Genomic DNA, 5,538 nt, shown 5'->3' on the forward strand with positions numbered 1-5,538 from the left:
ATGGGTTAAGTAGCCCCATTCAAGATGGACTTGAATTTACATATCTATTGCAATAAGCTAATGAACTCTCCATACACTGCATCCCCAGTTAATTAGTTAAAATTAATGGGCTAAGTGCTGGGCTTTTCCCGTTTCGCTCGCCGCTACTAAGGGAATCCTAGTTAGTTTCTTTTCCTCCCCTTATTAATATGCTTAAATTCAGGGGGTAGTCACGTGTGAGTTGAGATCGCATTTTATTTTATTTTTGTTTTTACATTTTTATATTGAATAGCCCCTTTGCAATTGCAATACAAGTTTTATTTTTCGTATATATAGTACATGATTATTAGTTTATTCAATGACTTTGATATATACCTTCTTGTATTGAATTGCTTTTCAATTCGGGTACATTCAAAATGTATTTCAAACATTTTATTAAGAGCATGAATCATTATAATTAAGAGAATCATAGCCCCAATGTTTTTCACTGAGAAAAACAATTTGAATTGCTTATTTTTACGACACTCAACCATACGTGGTCCATGCAGTTTCCGAGAAAACTTTTGCATGAACCGCAATATGCGTTCAAAATGTCGATGTTCATGTGTCCTGCAGTTCACACGATTTCACACAGTTAGCTGCGTTCTTCATCGACCCACGAGCCAAGTGATCCCCCGTATAGGGTTGATTATTAGTTTAATTTCTTTTTTTTTATTTCCCTTTTTGCACATTTAAGCAAACAAAAAAAAGTAAAAGACAAAATGATAAAATAAAATAATATGGCTGATAAACGTACATTCATACATTTATCAATAATGTTTATTTTTTGAGGTATTTTACATGCCATGTAGAATAAAGAAATATCTGAGCTCCTTAAAGCTCATGCTGATTTTAAACTACACACATGTTATATACACAAAAAAATTAAATATTTTCACGGTCATCCAAATGAGAGTTCTTTGTGAATTTTCATTTATATTGGATTGGCATCTGAATATTAACAGATTTAAGGAATGAAAGAATATCATTCATTTTTATCCCGGCTTCAATATGTATTTTTTTTTGTGTATATAAACCGGACTTTTCTGCAACAAAATGTAATTTATTGCAAAAAAAAAACACTCAAAATGTAGATAAATATATATTTTATCAATGATCCTTCCGCAGGTTCACCTACGGAAACCTTGTTACGACTTTTACTTCCTCTAAATAATCAAGTTCGGTCAACTTCTGTGTAACATACCAAATTACTACAAGAGTATTTCGGCGTACACGTCCAGAGACCTCACTAAACAATTCATCAGTAGTAGCGACGGGCGGTGTGTACAAAGGGCAGGGACGTAATCAATGCAAGCTTTTGACTCACACTTACTGGGAATTCCGGGTTCATGTGGACAGTTACAGTCCACAATCCCAACCAAGAAAGTGGTTCAATGTTTACCCATACCTCTCGGTCAAGGATAAAACACATTGATACTTTCATTGTAGCGCGCGTGCTGCCCAGGACATCTAAGGGCATCACAGACCTGTTATTGCTCAATCTCATAATGCTAGACGCATTTTGTCCTTTTAAGAAGCAAAGTGTCCTTTCAAGACAAACCCAACAGGTACAACTCCACCGCATACGCAGAAAGTACAACGACTTGCTTTTGCAAGCAAGCCAAAGCACCCACGCACATACGGTTTCAGCGTCATAATCCTGCAGGCATCTATTTAAAAAAGTTTGAGTCTCGTTCGTTATCGGAATTAACCAGACAAATCACTCCACGAACTAAGAACGGCCATGCACCACCACCCATAGATTCGAGAAAGAGCTATCAATCTGTCTTACTCATTTATGTTCGGACCTGGTAAGTTTTCCCGTGTTGAGTCAAATTAAGCCGCAGGCTCCACTCCTGGTGGTGCCCTTCCGTCAATTCCTTTAAGTTTCAGCTTTGCAACCATACTTCCCCCGGAGCCCAAAAGCTTTGGTTTCCCGAAAAGCGACTGAATGAGCCTAAATAAGTAGCCACATCCAATTGCTAGCTGGCATCGTTTATGGTTAGAACTAGGGCGGTATCTGATCGCCTTCGATCCTCTAACTTTCGTTCTTGATTAATGAAAACATCCTTGGCAAATGCTTTCGCTTAAGTTAGTCTTACGAGGGTCTACGAATTTCACCTCTCGCCTCGTAATACTAATGCCCCCAACTGCTTCTATTAATCATTACCTCTTGATCTAGAAACCAATCAAATAGAACAGAGGTCCTATTCCATTATTCCATGCAAAATATATTCAGGCGTTATAATTTTCATTACATTTAGCCTGCTTTAAGCACTCTAATTTGTTCAAAGTAATTGTATCGGCCCACAATAGCATTCGATAAAGAACACTAAAATGGGGTTTTTACATAAGGGTCGTGCCAAAGCTTAGAAGCAAAGGTCGTTTCTCTCACCGATGAAACATCCATCACACCAAAGGTTACATGCACGCCATTTTACTGATGCACATACAACAAGCAGTACAAACCCGTACTTGGGTATACTGCTCGTGTGGGACACAAATTCAACTACGAACGTTTTAACCGCAACAACTTTAATATACGCTATTGGAGCTGGAATTACCGCGGCTGCTGGCACCAGACTTGCCCTCCAATTGTTACTTGTTAAAGGATTTAAAGTGTACTCATTCCAATTACAGGGCCTCGGATGTGAGTCCTGTATTGTTATTTTTCGTCACTACCTCCCCGTGCCGGGATTGGGTAATTTACGCGCCTGCTGCCTTCCTTAGATGTGGTAGCCGTTTCTCAGGCTCCCTCTCCGGAATCGAACCCTGATTCCCCGTTACCCGTAGAAACCATGGTAGTCCTCTATACTACCATCAATAGTTGATAGGGCAGACATTTGAATGATCTATCGTCGGTACGAGACCATACGATCAGCCATAATTATCCAGATTCATCTAAAAAAAATCCACCAAAGTGAATCTTGGTTTTAATCTAATAAAAGCACACGTCTCACCCACATCATTGCTGCAGGGATCCATGTTGTTTGCATGTATTAGCTCTGGAATTACCACAGTTATCCAAGTAACTGGGTTAATAATCAAATAAATAATAGCTGTTATACTGAGCCTTTTGCGGTTTCACTATAAGATAGTTTGTACATAGACATGCATGGCTTAATCTTTGAGACAAGCATATAACTACTGGCAGGATCAACCAGAATAATGTCATATCAATTTTTCAATATGCCATCAATAACATATACTCGACACATCAAATGACATGATGAGCATCATTATCATCAATTTACACGACACACCTTACTTAACGTACATTACGATGTTCGTAATATAAGACGACTAGTGTGTACGTATAACACATTCAAAAAATACACCACCAATACTAATAAGCTTCCTACTAACACATAGAAAAAAAAACTCACTAACATTTTAATCTTTATAATAAAATGAAACTCAATACATAGACAACTTTATTCGTGTAGCAAGACTCAGAAACTCACATTCAATGAGTTCCTATATCTTGTTTCTATACCATTTCTCTAAACTGAAATGGAAATGGCTAATTAAGTATGAAAAAAATTTCCTAGAATACCAAATTCAATTAAAATCTGACACTTTGATCTGAAACTGACAAAAATTAATTTCAAACGATCGTATTTTTGACTAAAAAAGTGTACATATTTTTATACACCAATTTGACATTTGTCTCATTCAATACTTCAAGCTCTGATCACTTTTGGAGCCTTTAATTAAAATCCTACTCCTTTTGTGGATATTTTATCATTCAACAAAGTTCTTAAATTCACGCGGTCATTGAACAAGTTTAAATTAAAATTTTATTAAATTTTAACATATCTGATCAACGTATATCCTTTGTAACTTATATAGCTATACTAAAGTTTCAATTTTACAGAAATTTTTAAGATCCTTTATGAATATCATTATTTGATTGGTTAATTCATACATTTTCTCTAGTTCAAAAAGATTTTTTTAGAAAAATCAAATTTTTGAAATCATTTTAGCTATTTCTCTAAATTACATCTTATTCTAGAACTAATTTTTCCAGGGGATTTACTATGAAATCTGTATGTTTCACACAGTGAAAAATCACGCATGAGTGCAGCAAAACCATTGCTCCAAATTATACAAACGCATTGTGAAACATTCGACAGTGAGAGAAAAAGAGTGAAAAACTGAAAAATCCTTCGTCCTGAACATAGTTTCCCGCCTTCGGCCTTGTGGTTTATTTACATTTGGATTGATCTATACTTAAATACTTAATCCCTTAATGAGTTATTGTAACAGAAAGGATTGCATGGAAGAATCATGCTCTACATTGCATATAGATACACGTCAAAAACACTCACATCGGTCTTTGTTGAATTACTGTAACTTTTTTTTATGCTTTTTTGTCATTTACGTTCCCTGTTAAAATTACTTATAATACATCGTTGTCAAATAAATGTAATAAGATTATTTTTTCTCTTTTGTTTTCAGATTTTTTCTGCATTTGATCAACTTTTGAGAATGATGATCAGGAAAAAATACTTGGTATGCTACGATTGAGGTATACCAACTAATTATAAAAACCACTTCTAATGAACAAAATGGATCATTTTCCTGAGCAAATGGCTCCTGACAACACAATTCTTTTAACCCTTTCGCGTCCAAGTGAAACATTGAAACATGCGCTCTCCTTCTCACGATATTTTTAAGTCAAAACGTCTTTTTAGACCTCTTTTGCGTGAATTTGATGCATAACTTGGAAAAGCTATTAATTTCATAAAAAAAATTGGAAAAATAAAATGTTTCACGTTTGAGTCAGCGTTTGACCTAACGGACACGAAAGGGTTAATACAACGATTATGAATGATGAGACTCTAGAAATGCGAAATGGATGGAAAACGTACTACTCACACTGTCTCAATATATGTCTGTCCATATGCATTCATGTCAAATCTTCACTCTATTCATGTGCTTAAGTGTGATAAGAGAGATTAAAGATATAATTTCATTACAGTAGAATATCTGCAAAAAAAGAAGAAAATTTATTAAAATTTCGTATTATAATGAAAATAGTGTACAATTTAAATCATAATATGTGAGGGAATATGAAAGAAGTTGCTGAACTCAAGAACTAATTTTTTTAGAGAAATTAAGTAAGCAAAAATAATTATATTTGAATTATTACTAAAATATAAAAGCATTTGAATCAACTTTTTGATGAACTTTTCGCATATCATGTAGATTAAAATAAAACAATTAAAGAAAACATAAACTAAAAAAAAAGTTACAGTAATTCAACAAAGACCGATGTGAGTGTTTTTGACGTGTATCTATATGCAATGTAGAGCATGATTCTTCCATGCAATCCTTTCTGTTACAATAACTCATTAAGGGATTAAATATTTAAGTATAGATCAATCCAAATGTAAATAACCTACAAGACCGAAGGCGGGAAACTATGTTCAGGACGAAGGATTTTTCAGTTTTTCACTCTTTTTCTCTCACTGTCGAATGTTTCACAATGCGTTTGTATAATTTGGAGCAATGGTT

General features: G+C 34.7%; 3 non-coding genes across 3 annotated transcripts in view; all 3 read right to left on the reverse strand.

Moving 5' to 3' along the window:
• The window catches only part of LOC129788240 (large subunit ribosomal RNA), a 3,896-nt gene extending 3,667 nt beyond the window's left edge, over positions 1 to 229 (reverse strand). Inside the window, exon 1 of the ribosomal RNA XR_008750352.1 lies at positions 1 to 229. This exon is cut by the window's left edge and continues 3,667 nt beyond it. This is a non-coding gene — a ribosomal RNA (large subunit ribosomal RNA).
• Positions 230 to 498: 269 nt separating this feature from the next.
• LOC129788213 (5.8S ribosomal RNA) lies at positions 499 to 665 on the reverse strand. Its single transcript, XR_008750326.1, has one exon. It is a non-coding gene; the product is annotated as a 5.8S ribosomal RNA (ribosomal RNA).
• A 464-nt stretch (positions 666 to 1,129) lies between these two features.
• Positions 1,130 to 3,185, reverse strand: LOC129788235 (small subunit ribosomal RNA). Its single transcript, XR_008750347.1, has one exon. It is a non-coding gene; the product is annotated as a small subunit ribosomal RNA (ribosomal RNA).
• Between the last annotated feature and the right edge of the window lie 2,353 nt (positions 3,186 to 5,538).

This window comes from Lutzomyia longipalpis, chromosome 1 (assembly GCF_024334085.1).
Source record: "Lutzomyia longipalpis isolate SR_M1_2022 chromosome 1, ASM2433408v1".
In the NCBI taxonomy this organism is placed as follows: domain Eukaryota; kingdom Metazoa; phylum Arthropoda; class Insecta; order Diptera; family Psychodidae; genus Lutzomyia; species Lutzomyia longipalpis.